Genomic DNA, 24,190 nt, shown 5'->3' on the forward strand with positions numbered 1-24,190 from the left:
GCTTTTGTTAAGTAGGCTGTAACATATCGTGCAACTGCAGTGGAATTGTCTGCAATGTACTGCACATCTATGTTTGCATTCCATAAGAGGGCAATTATTGCATTGTAATCATTGATATATTTTGATTCTTCTGTTCTTTTTATGTAATACGTGTTCTTAGGTGATTTACCTTTAACACTATGTCGAACTGAAGACATGAAGTTGTTCACTTCACCTATTTCTGTAACTGGTTTAGGGAAACCAAAGCGGCATTTGGTGTAGTATTTCCCTTCGTTTTGTATTTGCCACATTTGTGTCTTTGAAATTGTACAATTTATGCATGAAGATCACTATTTGTTGCTTTTGATGGCATTCACAAGTGACATTTTTCGATAAACTGTAAAACAGTGGAATCACTGTCTTGACCAGATTTAGTAGCATCTTTAACCCTTTAAGTGCGACCGACGAGCCGGCTCGTCGGTGGAAACCCCTCCAGGTTGCCACCGACGAGCTGGCTCGTCGGTTTAGGCACTCCGTTTTGCCCGATCCCTGCAGGGATCGAGCAAAACTGTAATCCAACCCCCGGGCTATGTGAGGGGGAGGTCCCCCCTCACTGCCAGGGGGATGTATTACCTTCAGTTTCACTGCAGCAGCCATTTCGGACTGCTGCAGTGAAAATACAAGGTGAGTCTTCACCTTTCTCCGCCTCGATCTCCGGCTGTATTTCAAGCCGGGGATCAAGGCGGGTATCGTTGGAAAGGGGAGATTCTCCCCTTTACAACGTGGATCGGGCGCAGGGCGCGCAATCCGTGGGCAGCAATGCCGCCGGATCAATACAGATCCATTTGTGACGCGGGGGGAAGGGGGGCTGCTTACTAGCTAAGCGGTCCCCTTCCCCCGTGGCCCCAAAGCATGGGGCCACAGCGTCAGAGACCCCTGGGGGCAGATGATCACTGCCCCCAGGGGTGGAGAAGAAAACAAAAAAAAAAAAATCGAGAGAAGGGGGGAAGCGGGAGGGGGTTTGGGGCCCTGGGACAGAGTTCTCCCCTTTCCAAGGACACCACTTATGACACATTGCTGGTCACGGTTCAGCGCAGAGCGCTGATCCGTGACCAGCAACCCACTAGACCATCATGGATCCGTTTGTGACTTGGGGGAGAGGGAGGCTGCTTCAAGTAAGCAGCCCTCTTCCCCCGCCCCCCCTGGCCCCGAATGCACATATGTGCACAACCCTGGGGGCAGATGGCTTATCTGCCCCCAGGGAAGGGGGGCAAAAAAAAAAAGATTTGAGGGAACGGGGGAGTTGGGAGGGGCCCTGGGGCCCACTAGGCCAACAGGGACAGAGGAAAAAGTGGTGTCCCTGGAAAGGGGAGGTTCTCCCCTATCCAAGGACACCACTTATATGACGCATTGCTGATCCGTGACCAGCAACCACTGGACCACCAGGGAAACGTTTGACGTGGGGGGGAGGGGGACTGCTTCAAGTAAGCAGCCCTCTCCCTCCGGCCCCCAAAGCATGGGGGCACATATGTGCACAACCCTGGGGGCAGATGGCTGATCATCTGCCCCCAGGGAAGGGGGTGGCAAATAAATAAATAAAATAAAAATAGAACGAGGATGGGGGTGGGGGAATTGGAATTTGTTTTGCCCCCATGAAATGGTGGTGGCCCTCCCCCTCCCACACCAAGTGGAAAGAGGGGCCACCCCTTGTAGCCCTCCCTGGGGGCAGATTTATGTGCCCAGGCGGGAGGACATGAGGTGGCCCCCCATCCAATTGGGGGGTGGAGAGGAGAGCCACCAGGAATTAGTGTGCAGGCCCCCCAAAGGATGGGGCCTGCAGGTTAGGCCACCCCTGTGGGCAGATGGCTGATCCCCAGGGAAGGTGGCAAAAAAAAAAAATGAAAATAACGAAAGGGAATGTTGGGTGGGATTGGGGGGGCGGGGGGGTCACTAGCCACCAGGGATAGATTTTACAGAAATGGGGGGGTGGCCCTCTCGCCCTCATCCCAAGGGGAAATGGGGCACCCCTTGTAGCCCTCCCTGGGGGCAGATATCTGCTCCTAGGAAGAGACATCTGACCCCAGGGAGGGCTACATGAGATGCACCCCCCTGCATTTGGTGTGGGGGGTAGAGGGTCAACCCCCATTATATTAGAAAATTACCTGGCGGTTTAGGGTGCCCCTCAGCCCACCCTAAAGTGTAGTGTACCATTTTCAATTTTTTTCTTTGTTTACGAAACTTGCCTTGGCACAGAGGGTCACATTGGTGTGCCAATCTGGCGCCGGGAGGCCCAAACCTTACTGCCCCACCCACTGGGCGGCCCGTCCCACCATGTTTGGGGGCCCTCTCCCCCCCACTCCAAATGGAGGGGGGGGTGTACCTCGCGCAGCCGTTTGTAGGAGGCCCAGGGAGGCATGCATGAGGTGCCCCCGCCACACATTTGGGGTGAGGGGGCCCCCAAAAATGGTGGGACAGGCCCCCCCAGTGGGTGGGGCAGTAAGGTTTGGGCACCCCGAGGCCAGATTGGCACATCAACGTGCCTCTCTGCACCAAGGGGAGTTGGGTTACCAAAGGAAAAAATGGTGGAACGCTTTTTGGGGGGGGTGGAGCACCCCAAAGGGTTGGGGAATTTTCTAATGGGATGGGTGTCATGTCATGCAGCCCACCCTAGGACCAGATATCTGCTCCTAGGAAAGGACGCCTGAACCCAGGGAGGAGGCAGGACAGCCCCCCCCTTATCTGCCCCTGGGGAGGGCTACATGAGATGGGCTGCCCCTACAATTTTGTCATGTGTGGATTCCCACGGGTGTCCTCTTTTGGGAAATGCATGGGGTTCCCTGTTTTTCTTGCTGGCTTCGACACCCTAGGCCCAAATCTGAAGGTTGCCCACATGAACAAATTGTGCTGTGGCGAAAGGCTTGGGGTTACCAGCGGGTTACCCTTTTCCTTTTGCGCCCTCGGTAGGTGCACCCACACATGCGAGGTACCTTTTTCGTCGGCACACCTGTGGAAACGCGAGAAGGTATGACATCTGTTGTTGGCGACGTGTGTCGGTGGTTGAGCAGAGTGAAATGTCTGGAAATTGTGTTTTTTACCCCCAAATTTTGACATTGCCGGGGGTTCTGGGTAGTAGATTCTGGGCGGCTTCTCGCAAGTCAGACCTCTGTGCATTCCCACGGGTGTCCTCTTTTGGGAAATGCACCAAGGAAAACTGGGAACCCCATGCATTTCTGAAAAGAGGGCACCAGTAGGAATCCACAGAGGTCCAACTTGCGCGAAGCGGATCAGAATGTTTTACCCAGAACCCCCGACAAAGTGAAAACTGTGGGTTTTTTTCCCACATTTCAGACTGTTTTCCTTGGTGGCTTGGACACCCGAGGCCCATATCTGTATGTTGTGCCGGTCGGCAGAGTGTCTCAAATTCCGGTCTGAAAACAGACTTGGGGTTACTTGTGTTATATATAGGCTTTCCCCTTGGTGGCCAGATAGGTGCACCCACACATGTGAGGTACCGTTTTCATCGGGACACCTGTGGGAACGCGGGACGGTAGGCCATGTGTTGTGTTTGTGTGGTTTTCAGAACGTTTTGACCCATTTGCTGGTGCCCTTTGTCACACAACCCTTTCATTTCCCAAATGTGATCTATATTTAGTCACTGCTTTAGGCACCATACTCTTTTGTAACCTGCACAAGTCACCTACCCTTGAAAAGGTCTGCCTGTGCTCTTTCAAAAAATGTATGCTTGCCGTTCCTCACCACATTGGTTTTCCCGATTTACACATGCTAAGTGCGTCGGTTCAGGCTGTGAGCGTAAAACTCCTGTGTACCATGGCTCAGTGTTTGGCTTGTGGTATTGCTTGTTTTGTAAAACACTACAAAAGATGTGTGCTTTCCTAACTGCAAGAGTCAGGGGAATGTAGAGGAGCATTGATTTTCTCAAAATTCATAGAAGCCATTGCCGTACCAAGCCACTCATGTCCAACACATACCTTTTTTTCGGACATGTTCCCGCTTTCCCCCCAATCTATGGCATTTTCCCCTACCTAGTGTTTGCCTGACCTATGCGAATCACCCCTTCCGAAACTTTGCCTTTCTGTCCTCCAATTCGGCTTTCCTACCCTTTTCTTCCATTCCGTCCATGCATGCCCAATTGGCAAAAATGGCCAAAATCGCCTACCTCTCACAAAACGGTTAATAACCACATCAAAATATTTTTTTTTTTCGTTTCCACTCAACCTGTTCTTGAAAGCCAGGAAATGGGGAATTCAGCACAGCAAATCATTCGTTCCTAGCTCTTACAAGGAAAAAACCACAGGCTTCTTTGTACATCATTTTATTGGCATTTTTTGAAAAAACCCAAAATGTTTGCCCTTTTTGCTTATTTTCTCTCACCCCCCTACAGCAACCTAGGATTTCTGGGTGGCGTTATGACCGCCTACATGTGGGAAAAAAAGGAGCCAAATTTGGCCGAGATATCTCATGTAACAAAAAAGTTACAAGCCATTGAATGGCCACATACCGAAATTACAACGAAAGGCCCTGGCACTGGGGAGAAATACCCATGGCACTTAAGGGGTTAATCCATAAAAGCATGTGTATATGTGGTGCTCCTCTGGCTTGGTATTCTTTACTCCAAAAGAAGTGTTGCACTTCTCCGAGGGGAGGAACAGTTTTATTACAAATAAAGTGTAGCACAGCAATGAAACGATGGTGGAAATATCTTGAAACATTAACAGGATCTAGAGAGCAAAGTTTTGCAGGTGTTAGTATCTGTTTGTTTTGTTTTTGTTTGATATGCGTAGGAAATCATGTAAATCTTCCCATGCATATTCTGCACAACTTAATGTAACAAACCAAGTGGGTGGGGCCAAGGTTTATCATACAACGTACATCTCTGACACATCGGAACCAGTACTCTTTCGTACCACGCATGTTTGCGAACACATTTGTAATGCTTGATTGTAAAACCTCATCTTTTTCTTGCACTTTTTGTATTAGTTGTGTAGCTGACATATTTTGAAAGTGGGTTCCTGATTTCAATGTGTGCAACTCCGTAACAGAGTTGCTAGTTCACTTTCAAAGAGTAGGTGGAATATGTATTCCACATTTTGTCTAAATCTGGGATCTTCAGAATACATTCGTAATGAGCGGTATTATGATGCTGTTATCTGAGTGGGTCTATCATCGTACCTTCCTCCTTTTCCAGTAGGAAAGAGTAGAGGAAAAGCATGTGCTTCTATACTTTTTCCCATATGCTCATTTGTGATCCTTTGGTTTGTCGCATTTGGTACGTTTCTAGTGCATCATCTATGGTGTCATTAGAGTGTAATGGATGAATTGTATAATGGTCTAAAATATTGGATACTGTAGCAGGATATAGAAGTTCAAATTGACCAGTTTCTGGTGACTTGACTTATTTCAGTTGTTTCCCTTAAGTTTTCTTCAATATTTCTTTGTAGTATTCATTATTGTCTTTTAGATATTGCAAGGCTTGTCTTACTTTATGTAAGTCCAAAAGTTGTTGCCAAATTGTTTTGTCTTTTGTTGGTACACCATTTACTAAAACAATTAAAGATTGCTCTATTGGACGTTGCACTCCCAGAGTGTGCACATTTTCTTTCAGATCTAATGGTAAATAAACTACTTTGCCACAAATGCCTTTCACCAATTCAGAGGGAGGTAATTTTGCTGTTTTTGGTTGAAGGCGTATTATTGCTTGAAATTGGTGCACTGTTTGAATTATGATGCTCTCATATAAATTGAGTTGTTGCAGGGGTTTTGGTAGTGGGAATAATTCTAAGTTATTTGTGATAGCACGTGAAGGAGTTTGGTTGTTGTCAAGTTTTGTAGTGCAGTAACTGCAAAGTATTAAGCGGTCAGTTATTTCGCATTTGTTTTCTGCTACAAGGTAGAGAGCTAATTCAAACCATTTGGAATCTTCATTGTCTTCTATTTTGTAAGTTACGTCTATAGTTTTTGTGTTACTTTTATAAAAAGTTCTGCAGCAACACACACACACACATGGTTTGGTACTTCAGCGGATGTACTTTTAGTATTTCTTTTTTTGTATGTGTGTAGTAGAAGGTTGCCATGTGCAGAATTGTTGCTAGTCTGTTGTAAAGCTATTGCATTTTGTAAGTGGCTTTCACTTCCAAAATATTTTCTCTGGATACGGTTGATTTCTTCTTGTAGGACTTTGTGTGTACCATGTAGAAGAGTGTTATTTAAATTGGCTAGTTCTAAAGCAGGACTTTTAGCATAGTACAGTTTATAGATTAGATTTCTTATAGTTCAATGATGCGTTGATATAATTTTGATATGATGGAAGGTGCTTTTGCAAATAGGTCCTGAAATGCAGGCTAATGAATGTCCTTGTAGTCACACTGCACAGGTATCCCTATTTTGCAGCACTTTCATTTTGATTTTGTGTCTACCTTTCACATACTGATTGAGGAACTGGCGTAAAGATTTGAAAGATTTTTTGGGAATGTTAGACATTGACGTGCATGGCCATTTGCATACTGGACGTTCTGGTCTAGTCAAATGGAGAGGTAATTCTGAGTTTTCTGGGGATATTTTTGTAAGCAGTATTTCTTGTTCCATTATGGTATTAATTTTTTCATAACCTCGTCCACTGCTATGGATGGCAATTGTGTTTGTTTGGTTTTGTTTGTATGCTTCTTCATTAAAATATGGTTCTGTTCTCGTGGTGTGACGCCATTCACCTCCACAGATATTTAAGAAGTTATTTTTGTTGACATTCCGATTATTGAGAAGTTCTTTTGGTAATTTAGTAGTTTTGTTAGTGCTTTCATTCTGTTTAACACTAAAATGAATAACTTTCTTTTGAGAAGGATTGCACTGTCTATTAAAGCTTCTAAGATTAATTTTCTACCGTAGGTTTGAAGGGTTGTGCATGATTTGTCTCCTGTTTTTATAAGATTCTGAAGGACTCTGTGGCGGAACATTTTTGCTAAAATACTTTTTTTGGTATGGTTACTTGCTAGTATATCAAGATTTATAGGAGCAGTTTTAGCAGTAGCTGAATTCTTGTTAAGCATTTTTTGTTTTGTTTTACATTTTGATATAGGCGGCAAAGTTTCTGTACTAGAAGCTTGTTTTGTTTTGCTAAATGACCGCATTAGCTGTTTAGTTTGAACGTTTTGTACAAACTCTGGTAGAGATGGATGCTTATTTTGGGCACTTATTTTCATTTGCTCTCTTTCTGCATTGCTTTCTACGGACTTGCTTTTTGGTAGGCATTCTTTGGAGTCTGTTGAAAAAAAAAATAAGGTATGGGTTGGGCCGTTTTGTAATGTATGTGTGCATGAGTGTCTGAGTATGATGGAAAGATGTATGTGGTGGTGTGTGATTGTGCATTGGGCAGTTACAATGAGTCGGGAAGGCTATTCTTCTATTTGTGTGTAACTAAACTGCGGTTCAGATAAGAGTAGAAAGTGAGCTAGTGGTGAGGAGAAGCATTAATAGTAAACGTAATGGTATAAAATTAAAACAGTTCTTTGTTTTGTAGTACTAACATTCTAAGGGGTGAGTATGTTATTTGTGTTCCAAAGAAACAGGGATTTGTGTGCCATTCTGCCTGCTAATCTCTGTTTAATAAATGGGGATTTGTGGGCAGAATGGTTCAGAAATCGCTGTTTTTTTTTGGTGCGCAAATTACATGAATGAACCACACAGTGTCTTTGAGGAACAGTAAGAATATTAAGGTAGTATTGTACTTACTCCTTTATTGTGGAATGAGCAGGTTTCTTCGGATATGTTGTTTGTAGTTCAGATGCTGCTGATTTTCAGGAGAGAGGTTTTCACTGTAATTGTAAAAGAAAGAAGTTAGTAATTTTGTGTGTTTATAGCACTGATGTTAATGTAGACGTTGATGTTTATGTTTTTGTGGTAGTATTCTTGTTTGATATCTGAACATAGTGTATGCATGCATTTCATTTGACTATGTGCAGCCTTTATATTTTATTTATAATATGTTAGTAGGAAAGGGGACTGTAGGAATCAGCCAATCAGATAGTGACGTTGTGGATTTGTGTATAAAGAGAGTGTGTGTAGTGAAGATGGCAGAGTTGGAGAAAGTCAGGGTGTTGGTGCTCGGAGATGTGTTTGTCCATGGTTTACAGCAGATTTCTCAATGCAGGCATGTGGCAAACAATTTCGATGTTAAAGGAGTGGAGGTGGTGTGGCGCGCTGTGCCTGATTGCAATGTAGAGGGAATTCTACAAGTTTGTGAAGATATGCATAGGATGAACAGTCCCCATCTGGTAGTTTTGCACTGTGGTGCTTTCCATTTGGGCTACGTGAGTGCCCCATCTTTGTTGGCAGATTTGGAACAGTTGGTTCAAACAGTAATGAACATCCTTCCAAATGCGAAAGTAATTTTTTTTGGATTACTACCTAGGGCAATATGGGACAATAGTTCTATTTTTTGTCCTCAGCAAAACATTGCTAGGTGTGCAATCAATCGAGGCATGTGTGCTTTCATGCTTAGAGCTGGTATGTTTTTCTGTAATAATGAGAATATTGATTCGAGTAATGCGGTTTATTTTGAAGAAGATGGTATTTCTTTATCTTTTTTGGGAAATGCCATGCTGTTTTGGAATGTAAGGGTTGCTTTGGAGAAGGTTATGTGAAGATTTTAGTTGTAAAGGAAGAAGAACCCCTACCCCAAAAAATATAAAATTACAGGTGTCTGTCAGGGATCTGCAAAAAAAACCCCCAAAAAACAGTTCTTTTCAGAGCCCATCTCAAAGGGGAAAAAGGGCTCACTATTTAAATGTACATTCACCACGCTCAGATCTTCGATAAGTCCGCGGACATGGCGGTAGTCTGCGGACAGCGCGTATTACATACGGGGATTCTGGGGTGGATAGGCATGCAAATTAGAATGAGCAGAGCTAGGGATTGGTCAGTAAAGTTTAGTGGGGGTGTTGTGTAAGGAGAGATTTTGTGAGAACGTCTTTTTCCGGAGAGAAGAACAGATAGCTATGGCTGTGTGTTTTCGAAAACAGATTATGGATGCGACATAATACGACATCTAAACATGATCCTAGGGTGGAAAAGGCGTGCAGTTCGACTGAACTAAGATCAATAATGAAGCCAGTGCCTAATCCAAATGGGCCTATGCATACCCCTAAAGAGTCCTCGATCATTGAACACATTGAAATGGAAACTGCAATACAGTCGCTCGCATTGAATACAACCGTAACAAAGCATATGTCTTCAAAGACGGCACCGACCGCATCAATGGGATCGAGTCCTGCACGTGATGAGAAGGAAACCCTCGATCCAACTTCAACGAGCAAGACAGCGAATGTCAAATTGTTAGAAGAGACTGAGAAAGTATTGATAAAAGATACTATATTACCAAGCATGTTCGATGCTCAAGTTCCTACTAACCCAGACGTGCACGACCTGACTACCAAATTGTCCTTTGGCATTTTTTTCAGGGCAAGCAAAAATAATAAAGGTACTAGACGGAAAAAAATCCCAAGCTGAATCCAAGCCAACAGCTAAATGTCCTAAAGCAAGACCTGAACCAAAAGCAAAGAGACCACGAACCAATGAGGCAAAAAGATTCATAAGGAATATCACAACTCCTCCGCCCCTCAGTATGTTCAATCAAGCGACGAAGAAGGGAAACCTGCTAAATGGAAAAAAAAAAAAAGAGAAGAGGAAAACAAATCGAATACGCAGGTAAATGTGGCCCATAAGAGAGCGAGAGAAGAGATAAGTGATGAAGAAGAGACTAAGGGTGAGCAGTCGATAGATCTCTCCGACCTATCGACTTACTCCGTGGACGACGGATCCGAGGAACCCATGGCAAAAATTTGGGATAACAAAAATAGAAAAAAGGATGCGGCCACATTAATTGAGACAACAGCTGATAAGAGACAACAAAACCCTCTGCCAACTAACGCAGAGATGAAGGGAATAAGCAGTAATTCCCAGGTCGTAGCCGAGCCTGCTAAGGCAGCTAGTACAGAAAAACACCGTAAAGAACAAAATCGGCGATACACTTCCCCTTTACCAGGAAATCCAAATCCTAAACAGACAAGAGCCCAAAAAGCCATATGTGATGGGCAAAACAAAACAAGCTCCCATCAATTTGTTAAATCAGTAAAGTGCAACAGCTGGAAATTACAACTCGAAAATGTCTTAAGTGACCAAAATGAGGTAAACCTCAATCGCCGCAATATCATCAAACTATTGCATACAATACCTACTCTACGCACAATTGATTCCGACGACATTGTAGTCGTGGAATACATGTCAGAGGCAAGATTAGACTGGTTACTCTACACCTTAAATCAAAATTAATTGCCAGACAACTACTTGACGCAAAAGAGGATCTGCTATTTTTTGGCTTTGATGTACAGTTCTCAGATGAAGGTTCCCCCCATCAATGAGACCTAAATTCAAGTCTGCTCGCCCAACAGAATGATGAGCGAAAACGCACAGATCTACGAGACCAGTTAAGATCGTCACCTACGTTGGCTCAAACAGTCTCTTCAAACCCACGGTGGAATTCCAAAGCTCTGATGAGAAGGGACCACTAGGAAATGATCCCCGGAAAGATTGTCATTCACCGCTTGGTCTCTTGGAATACAAGAGGATTTACCCATTTATTCCAAGAGAAATGTTCACAATTTGATGATTGTACGCTTATATGCCTACAAGAAACGTGGCTCAGGCTTAAACCATCACGCGATGGATACACAATACTGTTCAACGCCGCGGGCAAGAATGAGTCTGGTCGACCATTCGCTGGGCTCATCACGATGATCAAAAACAATTTAAACTGGTCCATTATAAAAGCCATAAACCCGAACCTCTTCATTCAAGCGACAACGGTAAAACTACCGATGATCAACGAGGGGCCGGGAGACCACATGTTAATTATCAACGTGTATTGGAATCCAGCGATGATCTCCCAAATCAAATTTATAACTACTGTCGCTGCATTGATCGATGATTGTCTAATCACTTACAATGAACCAAGAATAATCATTTGCGGCGATTTAAACTACTCCTGGTTCACGGAACGCAAATTATATCAAAAAACAAACATCCCGTCAGCTGACGATTCAATTGACAGAGGCGCTCGCTGGATGAACGAGATGACGACAAGAAACTGCTCGATGCTAAATGGATGCACAAATGGAGACATCCTTGCTGCAGAGACATGGCACCGTGGATCGAGTAACAAAACTCTAGATTATATTTGGACATCGAGAAATCTATTCACCTGACAACAGTAAGATCGACAATAAGCGACCATGATGCATTAATGATGACATGGCACGATATGGCGGTGCCGCGACTAGAAGCCAAATATACGGAGCCGATTATGACAAACAACTCAGGATCAAGGCTGAAAATTAACACCAAACAACTATCCGCGTTTACTGATAATTATGTGACAACCGCTACAGCGATTTCAAATATCAACTATAGCCCGCTCCTGATGCAGTTTAGAGCAGACATCGCTAATTAAAAGACCCATCATGCGTTCAATAGACATCCTTTCAGCGAAATCCTGTGCTCAGCCAAGAAACAACTGCGCAGCGATCTAACAAAGATAAAGAAAGGAAAAGGCAAAGAAAGTGCCGACCAAATGAAAAAACGGCGGCTGCACTATAGAAATTGGTTAAAAGCATTCAGCACCCAGCGCGATCAGGAGCAAGCGGAAATCATGCTGAAGACCATTTTGCGAAAAAATGCACGTCAGTTATGGGAAATAATAAATACTGGATCAGTTAAACCAGCCTATGATATGGCAAATGGGGTAAATGACGCAAGATGGGTCTCCCATTACACAGCAGTTTTTGATGCACAAAATATCGAATGCACAAAACCAGCAATTGGGAACACTTGTAACTGGCCCACTCCTGAAACATCGGAGGACATAAAACGCGCCATTCAAAAATTAAATAATTCCAGAGCCGCTGGCCCAGATGGTATTTCCAACGCGATGCTGAAAACAAATAGTCCTTTGTGGGCAATATTCATCTCCATATTTTTTGGGAGGATCGCTGCATGTAAAACCCTACCTGAATCCTGGAATACAGCAATAGTTGTGCCAATTTTCAAAAAAGGAGACCGCAGCGATCCGACAAACTATCGCCCTATCACGTTGCTTGATACTATCGGAAAAATATTTGCCGCTTTCCTTCAAAAGAAACTAACACTCTGGGCCGACCAAGCAAAGGTAATTGACAAACGCCAAACAGGATTCACCAAGGGAGTCGGCGTAGAAGTGAATCTAATCATTCTAAATACCATAAAACTGGAAGCCATCAAGAGTGGCAATAATGTGTTCCTCGCCTTCATAGACCTGAAACAAGCTTTCGATACCATCAACCGTCAGAAATTATGGGGAAAATTACTATCATGGTCTTGCCCTCTTGAGATACTGCTACCCATCATGGCATTGTACAAAAATACTTCCTTCCGGGTTAGACTGAATGCAAAAGGAGACCTCTCTGATACAATCCTTACAAAGAGAGGAGTAAAACAAGGCTGCCCTCTTGCAGCTTTACTGTTCAAACTTTTTATTTCGGATCTACCTACCACCCTAACTGAACCAAGGACATTCCCCCCGAAGATAAACAACCATCATGTATCCTGGGTCATATATGCTGACGACATAGTCCTCTTAGATACCACACAAATTGGACTTCAACGTTCTTTAGATGCTCTTTAAAAGTACTGCAACAACAACGACCTGCTAATAAATACCAAGAAATCAAAGATCATGGCAATCAATAGCAGACACAAAGGGAGTAAAATAAATTTCAGTTGGTTTCTCAATAAAGAGAAAATAGAGGTCACAAACTCTATTCGATACCTTGGAGTGCAATTCAATGTTTCAATTCGTGAATGGAATTGGACCCAAGACCTATTAACGCGAACTACAATGTTTGCCTTGCAAGGGTTGAAACTCCATGCTGCACATGGCAAATTTACACTAAAACCATTACTCTCCTTCTACCTGCAAAAAGTTGTGCCAGCCCTAACGTTTGGCAGCGAGGGAGGTTGGAATATACCCGCAGATTTCTGGTTTAAGCTAGAGGGCAAGTTCTGGCGAAAAGCACTACGTCTACCACAGAATCTTTCAATAGTAGCGATCCGCTACGAACTAGGCTTAGAGCCTTTATATGCCACAGTGCTATGGAAGTCTATCTCGGCATGGCGGAAAATGAGAATGGCTCAAGTAGACGGTCCCTATGAAATATTTCAAAAAAACACCAATTCCAATAAGTCGGATCTAATCTGCGTGTGGGAACGAAAACTGAATGCAATTATGCGATCTGCAGAGTTGACAGAAGAGCTAGTGATAAATATGCCACAAAGGGCAAAAACAAAATTGAGCCGTTTGAATTGGATCCAAAATGAAGCGAAGCGAAAAAAGTTGAAGTCTATACAAGACCTGGGAATTTCATCGCATGGCCTCGGTGAAATTCCGAAATACTTATGTAAATTTCCTTCGCGATACCATCGCAATCAATTCATGAGACTTCGTCTCAACCTACTTAAGACCAAAGTAGTTCGAATGATGAATCGGGATCCTGACATCACGGACTCTCTTTGCAGATACTGCAACAATGCAGCCGAATCAGCAAAACACCTGATAATTGAATGTCTAGCCATCAAGGATGAAAGGACATTGCATCTCGCAAGATTCGCTCCAATAGATGACGATCTAGAACAATGGTGGAACTATATAATCACTGGAACAAACACACAATTAATATGTGCACTGATAAATTACATGGTCTTAATCCTACCAATAATTTAATGCGACTTTGACCGGATTAAAATGTGCAGCAACATGATAGACTGTTAAGAATAAGACAGAGGGAATTGTGTAATAAAAAGTTTGTTTCTTTGTAAATTAAACTAAAAATTACAATAAAAAAAAAACAAAAAAAACAGATTATCTGGATTTTGGGAGACTCATGGATACACTGGTTGAAGGTGCATTCAGAACGTTGTGGAGTAGCTGCATATCTGGGATTCCCTCATGTGGAAGTGCACTGGCATGGAGTGCGTGGAATGAAGTGGCTGCACTTGGTACCTCTCTGTGCTACTTTAGAGACAGAGCATCATCCAGACATAATTATAATTCATTGTGGAGGGAACAGTTTAGGACATGTGTCTGGAATTTCTTTGCAATTTGCAATGAAAGAAGGACTTGAGGTCATGGACATGTTTCCAAATTCCCAAGTAATTTTTTCTCGTATTGCGCAAAGACAAATGTCGCTGCGTTCTTCTTTATTTGGTCCACAAATGGAGAAAGCGAGGCGCAATGTCAATAAGGCTGTTTGTGCCTTTCGAAGAGATGTTGGCATGTCCTCTCTTAACAATGAAAATATTATGTTTCGTAGCACATACATTTTTTCGCAGAGATGGAGTCCATCTTACATATGCTGGCAATCAGATTTTTATGAGAAATGTACAAAATGCATTGCAACCTTTTTTGGAATTAAAGTGACTTATTTTGCAGTAGATGTTGACGATTTCAAGTTTTTCAAACACACAAAAACACCACCAAAAGGTTCTTTTGAGAGCCACCACTTCTTCCCAGAGAAAAGTGCATTGGTTTTGCTAGGGCAGCACCCCAAAATGTTATATGTCCTAGGACTGTCCACGGACTTTCACAAAATGCGCAGGGCCCTGCACTGTTTATTTGACACTTCTATTTTTAAACTGTGACACACGAGGAGAGGAGAGGAAAGGAGGGTAAGGAAGGGGCACCAACCGCGGGGACAAGAAAAGGCAGGTGGAGAGAGGAAGATGTAGGCTGGGCCTTACTTAGGTAGGTAGCAGGTCTTCTGGTGGTCCATGGCAGTAGTCTCGAAAGCACTTTGAAGACTCTCCCCCCTGCAGAGTACTGCGTTGCAGTACATAACCAATATTGTGACCCTCAAAAGGTAAGGGTCAACAGCATCGCGAATGGCCTGTGAAGCAGCTGGAGGGATGCACTCTCCCACAGGAGTGCCTCTTGTGGTGAGAGGAGCGGAAACGGAGGATGCTGTAGAGGAACTCAACCTGCTACGTTTATCACAAGGTACAATCTTGTGAATGTCCGCACTGTGGAACGAAGTTAGGTGTCGCTTCATGGATGTCGTACCAAAGCTGTACGAACCACGTCTCCCACGACTCAGCACCAATTTGCACTGGTTACAGGTGACCTTGTTCGCACATGCTTTTGGTACGTTACCATAAACGGTAAACAACCGCCACACCCAAGACTCCCGGCGAGTGCTGGTAGTAGGGAGTTCCTCGAACTCATTCTCTTCATCCTCTTTCTCTACATCCTCACGCGTGTTCCCCATTTGCAGGCCCTTGGGGAGGTGGTGGTGGAGGGTTTGGGGGCGGTGCTGAGGCAGATGTAGCAACAGCAGCCAACGTTGCCATTAGGGTTGATGGGATAATCTCAGCAAGAGCAGCAAAGGCAGCAAAAGTCAATCTGCAATAGCCAGAAGTACAATGAAGATCAGCTCTGGGGTGTGGCCTTTTATAAGGGTGGAGGGGTGCACCTCGCGAACATATGGAACACCCAAAAAGGTTCAAAAAGTTACAAAAAGTATGTGGCAAGCCAGGGCCATTGTCTGGGACATGTGAAATGGTGAATTTTTACTGTAAAATAATTTGGATTGTCTGAATAAGTTCTTTTACAATGTTGGGGAACCGGACAGAGTCCGCAAATTAGGACACATGCTCAGCATGGGTGCGGTCACATGGCGACGTCGGGAACACATCCGCAAAGGGAACGGGTGTCCGCAGGACACCAAATGCACAGGAACGGTCGTGCGCATGCGCACGGGTGTTCTACGGACAGTGTTCGGGTCCTGAAGCTAATTAAAAGTGCAACACAAGTGAGACGGACAGTTACGGAGCGGCGCGATGTTCGCAGGACTTACGTGTGTGGTGCGCATGTGTGTAGATGTTCTGCAGACTGTATGGCCAGGTATAGTGTCCTTAGGACACCTCCATTTTGTTTGACTACGGACATCGCGGACACAGCGCGTGTTCTTAGGACAGTTTCAACTTGGCTGTGGACGGTACGGACAGGTATAGTGTCCTTAGGATTTGCCCATTTTGTTCACTTACGGATATCTCGGACACCTGGTGTGTTCCAAGAACAGTTCCATTTCGGTTGCGAATGGTACGGACAGGTGTAATGTCCTTAGGACATCCACATTTTGTTAATTACGAACAGGCGCGCTGTCCGCGGACATTTTAACTGCTTTAAAAAAAAAAAAAAGAGACACAAAGAATTTCATTAAAAGAAACACAACATTTTTTTAATTATATACATATACACAATTTATGAAAGAGGGGAAAGCAGAAACTGATACAAATACAGGGGAATTAAGGGTTTGGAGAGGATGGATGGGAGGGAATGAAGGGATGGAAGTCTCATCAAAACATTTATCTTGGTGTTGAGGGTTTGGGGATAGTTCACTGGGACATGGAGAGGGGGCACAGGTACAGGTGGGACAATGGTATCTAATTTTTTCTTTTATGTGGTCCTCCACTAACTGTTTCAAACCATTTAAATTTTCCTTGAGCATGTCTATTTTCTGTTCCATGTGTTGTAGAGTCTTTTCCAATGTGTCTTTTGGTGTAATATTTTCAATGTTTGTATGGTCTGTTAAAAATAAATATATATATGTTAAGTACACAAAGTAATGATTATTAATTTGCTTATATAGAGAAGTGTACCATTATTATCACTGTCTTCAGACATTTCCTCACGTGGAACATTTTCTTCAAGCCACTCCAAAGTACTGCACATTTCTGTGTGAAAAACAAATATTAATTGTACTGTACCTCATACAAAAAGTTTAGAAATATATAAGAAAAATGAAGTTTACTTACTAGTTTCTGTTAAGTTGCATTAGTGTTGTGTAGGTCTACTGTTGCTTCTAGCTCTGCAGTTTCTGTGAGGTAATTATGTTGGAGGCATATCTTTTTTGTTATGTTATAATCCATTTTATTACATATGGTATTTAAATGGATGGTTGATCTGTTAGATATGTAGGTTCCACTGCTTATTTATTATTATTATATATAATGTGTTTATGTGCTGCTTTTTGAACTTGTGCAGTGTTTATATGGTATGATAGAACACTTTCAGATACCCCCTGAGTGTTTGGGTAGTGTTGATGTCGATCGTGACCGCCCGCGGACATCAAAATCATTAGCGGGGTGTTCGGTATGTTCTATGTTACATGTATATAAAGTAAGGGAATCCTAGTAAACCTCTCCCATTTTACAGTATGAAAATGTATATTCAGTAAAAAAAAAAAACTTTGTTAAAGGGACCTTATGGTTCCAAGTAAAACCGAAAACCCCCTGAAATTCGCCAGTTCTGGTAAGCTAAGCAACCATAACTCGTGTGACCACCGTGCACTGCTAAGACTAACACCCAGGACATCAAAGATGACATCACAAATGTCATTGATGACATCACTGATGATATCACATGTGCATTTTCCTTTTATGAAAAGTCTGCACAATGGATTCTTATTGTAATGTTAAAAAAAAGTGTCAAGGATCATTGGACTAAATATCATGAGGTACGTAGTGCATTAAGTAATGCATTAATCCAAATAGCATTGTATTATGAAGTTTTTTCCAATATACCAAGGTACACATGTAGTAACATAGGCATAGTGTGCAGCAGACATGATGAAGATGCAATATTAATAATCTTGCCATGTTAAATACTAAAGTTATAAATGATTTCTTATTAGAGTCTTGCAAACTGTGAAACATTTAATAAGTAACCAATCAAACCCACTTACTCCGTAATTGCAATACTGCACACAAAACACAAATAGACAACACCACATACAAATAGAGCATATACAGGGAAAGTGACGTAAACAAAAAAACAGCAGTATTACTGGACAATCTTCATAACCTAACTGATTATCTTCATGCACAGAAATGATTGCTCTGCTTCAAAGCTACTACTTCCCTATGTATAACTATCACATATGGCGACTAGACCATAAGGAAAGTAGAGTAAGTGCAATGTGTACAAATATGAGCATATCCATGGAAAGTACAGTAATAAAAAAACAGAACTATAAGACAGTGTTGATAACCTTACTAATCATCTTCATACATAGAAAGCATTGCCGTCTTCCAAGTCTGTGTTTTCCCCTTTGTATATGTTTCATATGCTTTGACTAGACCCTAGGTGAATTACTGTAAGAACATATTTGAAGTATAAGTCTACAAATATAGTACTTTGTACTATAGTACAGTGAATTTTTAGTTCCTGACTGTTACTGGCCTAGATATATCAGTAAAGGAAAAAAGAGTGAGCCAGACATGTGATGTCATCATTGACATTTGTGATGTCATCTTTGATGTCCTGGGTGTTAGTTTTAGCAGTGCACGGTGGTGGCGCGAGTTATGGTTGCTTAGCTTACCATAACTGGCGAATTTCAGGGGTTTTTCGGTTTTACTTGGAACCATAAAGTCCCTTTAACAAAGTTTTTTTTACTGAATAAATATATATATTATATATATATATATATATATATATATATATATATATATATATATATACACACATATACATACATATATAGATCAAGCGCTCAGTGTAGCACAAAACGCTTTGTCGTCTGCAGGCTGTTACACCAATGGCGTCCTGCTCCTGTTTGTTTTTATGTTGCTGCTCTTGTGTTGTACATCGTTTTGTATGATGCATTTTTTATTGATATAACATTATCGACACTAGTAATTTTTACATTGTGTCCTTCGTGTTCTGTCTGGATTCTGGAATATGGCATAAGTGCCTTGGCCCGCGGTTCGCGGTTTCCTCTTCTTTTTTGAAAATAAATATAATATATATATATAAACAAAAAGATACCAACGGCATCAGGGTCGCACGAAATAGGCAGCGTAATGGAAACAAAATGCAGCAGCAGTCTATAGTGAGGTCTATAGTGAGGTCTTCTTTATTTCAGTTTCAAATTGTAAATATATTGACAGGCTAGGAGGCAGCCAGCAACACGTTTCGTGCTCTACCAGGCACTTGATCACACTAAAACAAAAGCCATGTGCACATGACAAATTAAAAGGCGTACATAGACTATGGTCTGTAAAGCACCTACACCATTCACTGTGACAAAATCGCCAATTTTAAAAGGTGCAAGATTTGTCAGTAAAGGTAGGAATAAATAGCCATAATATGAAATACACGGGGAGTTAAAATCACATCTGTCCATGTTTGAGCGACAGAGCCTCATCATAAATTGGATACATCAGCGGAACATTGATCAAGTTAAATTAATGCATATTATGTGAGCGGCCCATTGGAGAGACAGTGTAGGTCCCACTTATAACTTGAGCTGTTAAAGTGCATAGTGCAATAAGGAGGCAAGTTCATGTCATAGACTAAGCCAGATTGCAATGAAAGTGCAAATACATAATCGCATCACAGAACCAACATGCCTTTAAAATCATCCTAAAGAACTAGGTTCAAATTTTATAAAACAAAGTACAAAAAAGAGGGGGTTATACAAGGTAACAGTATAAAGCAGCATGTTCACAGATAAAATAGACACACTGCCACCCTCAGTAAAGGGACGGCGGGGTGGCGAGTGCATTGTAAAGATTTTCAGAAAAGTGCATGGTGCGTAAAGTGCTAAGTGCATTTCATGTACACACATGCTACATAATCACCACATTCCGGAATACCTCATTCTAACCAATATCCATGGCATGATAACAGTCCATAAGTAGATGTGCACTTTAAAACCAAAACCTCAAAGAGAAAAAACGGCTCAGATAAAGTGGCAAGATCAAATGCCTCCAGATGAGGCTAAGGCCCAAGGAGTAGTCAGATCAGTGCATGGAACTCTGCAGAACAGCAAAGAATGGTAAATCAGAATTGAAATTTTGAAATTACTCCCAAATAATCAAATAACAATAGCCATCCAATATTTACCTAAAAGAGGAGGATTTTGAAAAACACAGGGAACAGCAAAAAGAGAAAAGGTAATACGAGAAATAGAGAGGTAGTTCATATCAATGCATCAATGAAGCATGATCACAGGTCACAGCCAATTACAAAGTTGCATGAGAGACTAGAAATATAGTTAAAAGAAATCAGATCAAAGCATGACTGAAACAGTTCAAAGAAATAAACTAAACCCTAACGCGAAGAACCAAAAAATTAAGAAAGGAACGGTGAAGCATTCCCCAAGTTTACCATCAAAACTGAATCAGAAGGACAGACATCTATCGAGGACATCAAAATTGGGCAAATAATCAAGGGGAATAAATGACAATTCAAGTTCATAATAAGACTAGAAAGAACAGCCCAGCATTGGATAGAAAGATCCCGCTGATGCCAAGAATCTGGGTGCCTGGAATGGAGCACGAGGCATCATTCAGACTATATACATGAAAGCTCAGACACTGATGAATGTGTATAATTCTTCATCAATGTTGTGGCCGGCAGGGGCCTTCGTCTGAAAATCAATAAGTTTAGTGTCCAATTGTCTCAATTTTAATGTGACCGTCACCTCCTCATGGGTGTTTTTCAATGTGAGCCACTCCAAAGAATTTAAAAGACGAATATCTGTCCGTTATAGATTGTGAAAATGTTTGGCAACGGGGTAGGCAAAGACGTTTTTGATTGCCCCAACATGCTTTAGAATCCTCAACTTTAGTTTGTTGGTCGTGCTGCCTACATACCATTTGGAACATGGGCAGCACAACACATACACCACAAATTCAGTGTTACAGTTTATATGTCCATGTATGGAAAAGACAGAGCCCGTCACTGGATGTTTAAAAGAGGACGGTTAAAACATATTCACACACTTTGCATTTGGTACACTTGGTGAAATCCACCCCACTTCTGTCTAGCCATGATGAAGATTTTAAGGGAGCAAGAAAGCTAGAAACCAATTTGGCCTTTAGAGAAGGGGCTCTTTGAAAGGTGAGACAGGGACGTGCTGGCAGCACATCACTCAAATCCTTATCTATGCATAACACATGCCAATGCTTAGTAATAATGTCTCAAATAGTATTGGAGGCAGGACCAAAGGTCAAGATGAGCTGGATTTGCGACTCTGCATTGGTAGAAGCGGGCCCGCAATTAGCCAAAAGAGAGTCCTAATCAAAGAGGCTAGCTTTTAGGTAGGCACTTTCCACATTGTTCTTTGGGTAGCCGCTGTCACTAAAGCGTTAGCAGCATGCTCAGACTGTACATCAAAGTCTTCCTTCTTAGAGCAATTACGTCTGAACCGGACAAATTCACTGTAAGGTATGCTATTAATGCATGACCTCGGGTGACTGCTTGTGGCCGGAAGGGGGAGATTGGAACAGGTTGGTTTCCCAAATACTGTGGTGTGAAGACCATCAAAGCCTTTGGTTATCTTCACATCTAGAATCACAAACTCTGAAGTGTTCTGATTCTCAGAAAAGCATAAATTCAGGTCGTTGGAATTGAGAATTTTACCAAAATCTAGCCTTTCTTCAACAGTGCCTTTCGAAATAAAATGTCTATGTAACGTTGCCAGCAATAAATCTTGTGTGTTGAATGAATTGGCCTCACCCCCAAAACAACATTATGCTCCCACCAACCGATGGTGAGGTTGGCATATGACACAGCAAATATATCCCCTGCGGCCATGCCTCTAAGAACCATCAAATATGATTGAGACAAAAGGACATGAGTTCAAGAATCATTTGCTTTTGCTGCAGGGAATTAAGGGATCACATATCCAAAAAGGACTTGCAAGCTGCCAGACCAACATCGTGACTGATCAAAGTGTAAAGTGATACCACATCGAGAGTCACTAAGAGCATATCAACTTCCCATGGTATGCTATTGATATAAGAAAATCTGTGGTGTCACAAAGGAATGATGGTAATGTCGAAACAAAGGGCTAGATTGTTTCATCGATAAATTCGGCAACATTTTCAAGAAGGGATCCACACAGGGTAACAATGGGTCTACCCCAGAGCTCTAAGTAATCACTTATGCACCTTGGGCAAGAAACAGATAGTAGGAATTACAAAGGCAGCAGGTGATGGGAAAGACAACAATTCATTAGCCAGAATACCACGATCCACAGAGGTATTCAAAAAGGGACAGCAGTTCGAGTCTGATGGTCGGAAAAGGATTACAACCCAGTTTGCTGTAACATTTCGTATCAAGGAGCTGTCTGTTGGCCTCACGGACATAATCAATAATAAACCATTATTTATACATACCCAAGTGTATAAGTGTTTCTTTGGACCATATGTATGCTAGAAGTTCTTTGTACCTTCCCACAACCCTCTATACCCACCCCCCCCCCACCCCAAGATAGGCCTGGCTGCTCTGCCACCTACCAGTACCTTGAGTGGTACAGGCCTAAGAGTTGCAGTTCTGTATTGTCCAAGGGATTGTCTTATAAAGTCCTAAGTAGCTGGACTTTAGAAAAACTGTCCCAACAGTGCTCATGTCTATGCAGTAATGCTCACAGAATGCAAAACGGGGATGACTCTCTTGCAGCTCTGGCTAGGACGTCCCAAGGAACCAGTCTCTGGAAGGCCAGTGCAGCACCTTTTTCCTGACCATATGCACATGAATGCCCTTCAGATGAGCCCCGCCGTGCACAATGTAGGTGTAAGAGATACAAGTAACAATACGCGTGGCAATCTGCGCTTTGGAAGCCTTGCCACCTGGATGAAGACTTCCAATAGTTACGACAAAATGGTCATCCCTCCTAAAAGCCATAGTCGTATTCAAACAGAACTTCTGACATTTAAGGAGTGCAGCACTCTTAACCTCTGAGTATTAGGGAAGGAGATTAGCAAAGAAACCTCCTCTTTGATGTGGGAGGATGACAAAATCTTGGGTGGAATAACTATGGGCAAATGCAAAGCAATAGCTTGTCCTTATCAAAGTAAAGACTTGAAACCTGTGGATGCGCCTAGTTGAAGCAACAAACAGTATGTCACCCATCAACAAAACTAGCTTGATGTCCGTTTGGCAGGATTACATTTTGGGGGCTCTGCGTACCCTGTTTGGGGTCCGCTAAACGTTTTTGATTATACCTTTATTTTTGGGATCTCAGACCCATTTCTGTGGTAAGAAGGACTTCTACTGGAGACCTACGCTCAATGCACACTTTTGGGCATATGCTCCTGGTTTACCCATAAGGTTAACAGATCATGGGTGCTTTGTAAGCACCCCATTTTTGACCAACAATGATTATATCAGCCTACAATAGTTTTGGGGAGAAGGCTGGTTGCAGCTGTAATTCATTGGTAGTCCAGCATACCAATTTATTATTTTAATTCTTACCCTCAGCATTTTTGTTTCTTGCGCATGCCATCACACAGCCTGTGGGATTGTCCTGGGTGTTTGGCATTTTTCTATAGGCCAACCTCTGTTTGGTAACAAAACATTGTCTTGATGGTTTCAATGATTCCTCAGAGTGATTTAGGGAGTTATGTGACAGAATGCGAGTTCTTGTTCCCAAGAGGGGTGTCTCTCCCTGTGAGGTCCCACTTACAACCATGTTGTGTATCGAGCTAACCTCCGTAGCCTCACAGTGGAGGGCTCCCCTCAGGGGAGAAGTGACGAGATCCAGATACTCGTCACATTTGCTTAACTGCTTGTGTTTTTCTTTTTAGTGGTTGGGCCGCTGCTGCATTTTTAGAGCCAGGTTTGGACATGCTAGCTTCACCCAGAGTCCTAGGCTAAGTTCTGGTCTAGGTTTTGGCTGACTGAGGGTCTTTCAAGGGGCTTAATCATCCTCCCTCTGGTGGTCCTCATCTACATGTGGTAGGCTTTCCATATTGGGACCACTACCTGGAACAGTTTACCAACCAGGGCTTCTGCTTTGGTGCAGAAAGCTGTCACCGCCTGGAATGGTGTTCAGACCCCAAAACCCTGCCTCACCTGCTCCTCTGGGCTGTCCTATGTCACCTCCAGCATCACTATTGCTGGGAATGTTTCTGCTGGGGGGCTGCCTGCCACTGCTCGCCGAGCTGCCGGAAAATGCCTGGACAGGTTTCTTCCGTCCTTCTGGAGCCAGCTTGGTTCTGTATGCTGCGTCCCACTCATGGGAAGACCGATTTTTCTTTTAGGCCGTCACAGTCGTTGGCCCATGATTCAAGCCCCTGGGTGACTGTAACCTGCATCTTGCTTTTT

The 24,190-nt window shown here is 42.8% G+C and overlaps 1 protein-coding gene across 15 annotated transcripts in view; it reads right to left on the reverse strand.

The window, feature by feature from the left end:
- PPFIA1 (PTPRF interacting protein alpha 1) overlaps nt 1–24,190 on the reverse strand; it is a 1,842,515-nt gene that overhangs the window by 392,892 nt on the left and 1,425,433 nt on the right. The gene's annotated exons all lie outside the window — the stretch shown is intronic.

This window comes from Ambystoma mexicanum, chromosome 11, assembly GCF_040938575.1.
Source record: "Ambystoma mexicanum isolate Mex_15411 chromosome 11, UKY_AmexF1_1, whole genome shotgun sequence".
Lineage (NCBI taxonomy): Eukaryota > Metazoa > Chordata > Amphibia > Caudata > Ambystomatidae > Ambystoma > Ambystoma mexicanum.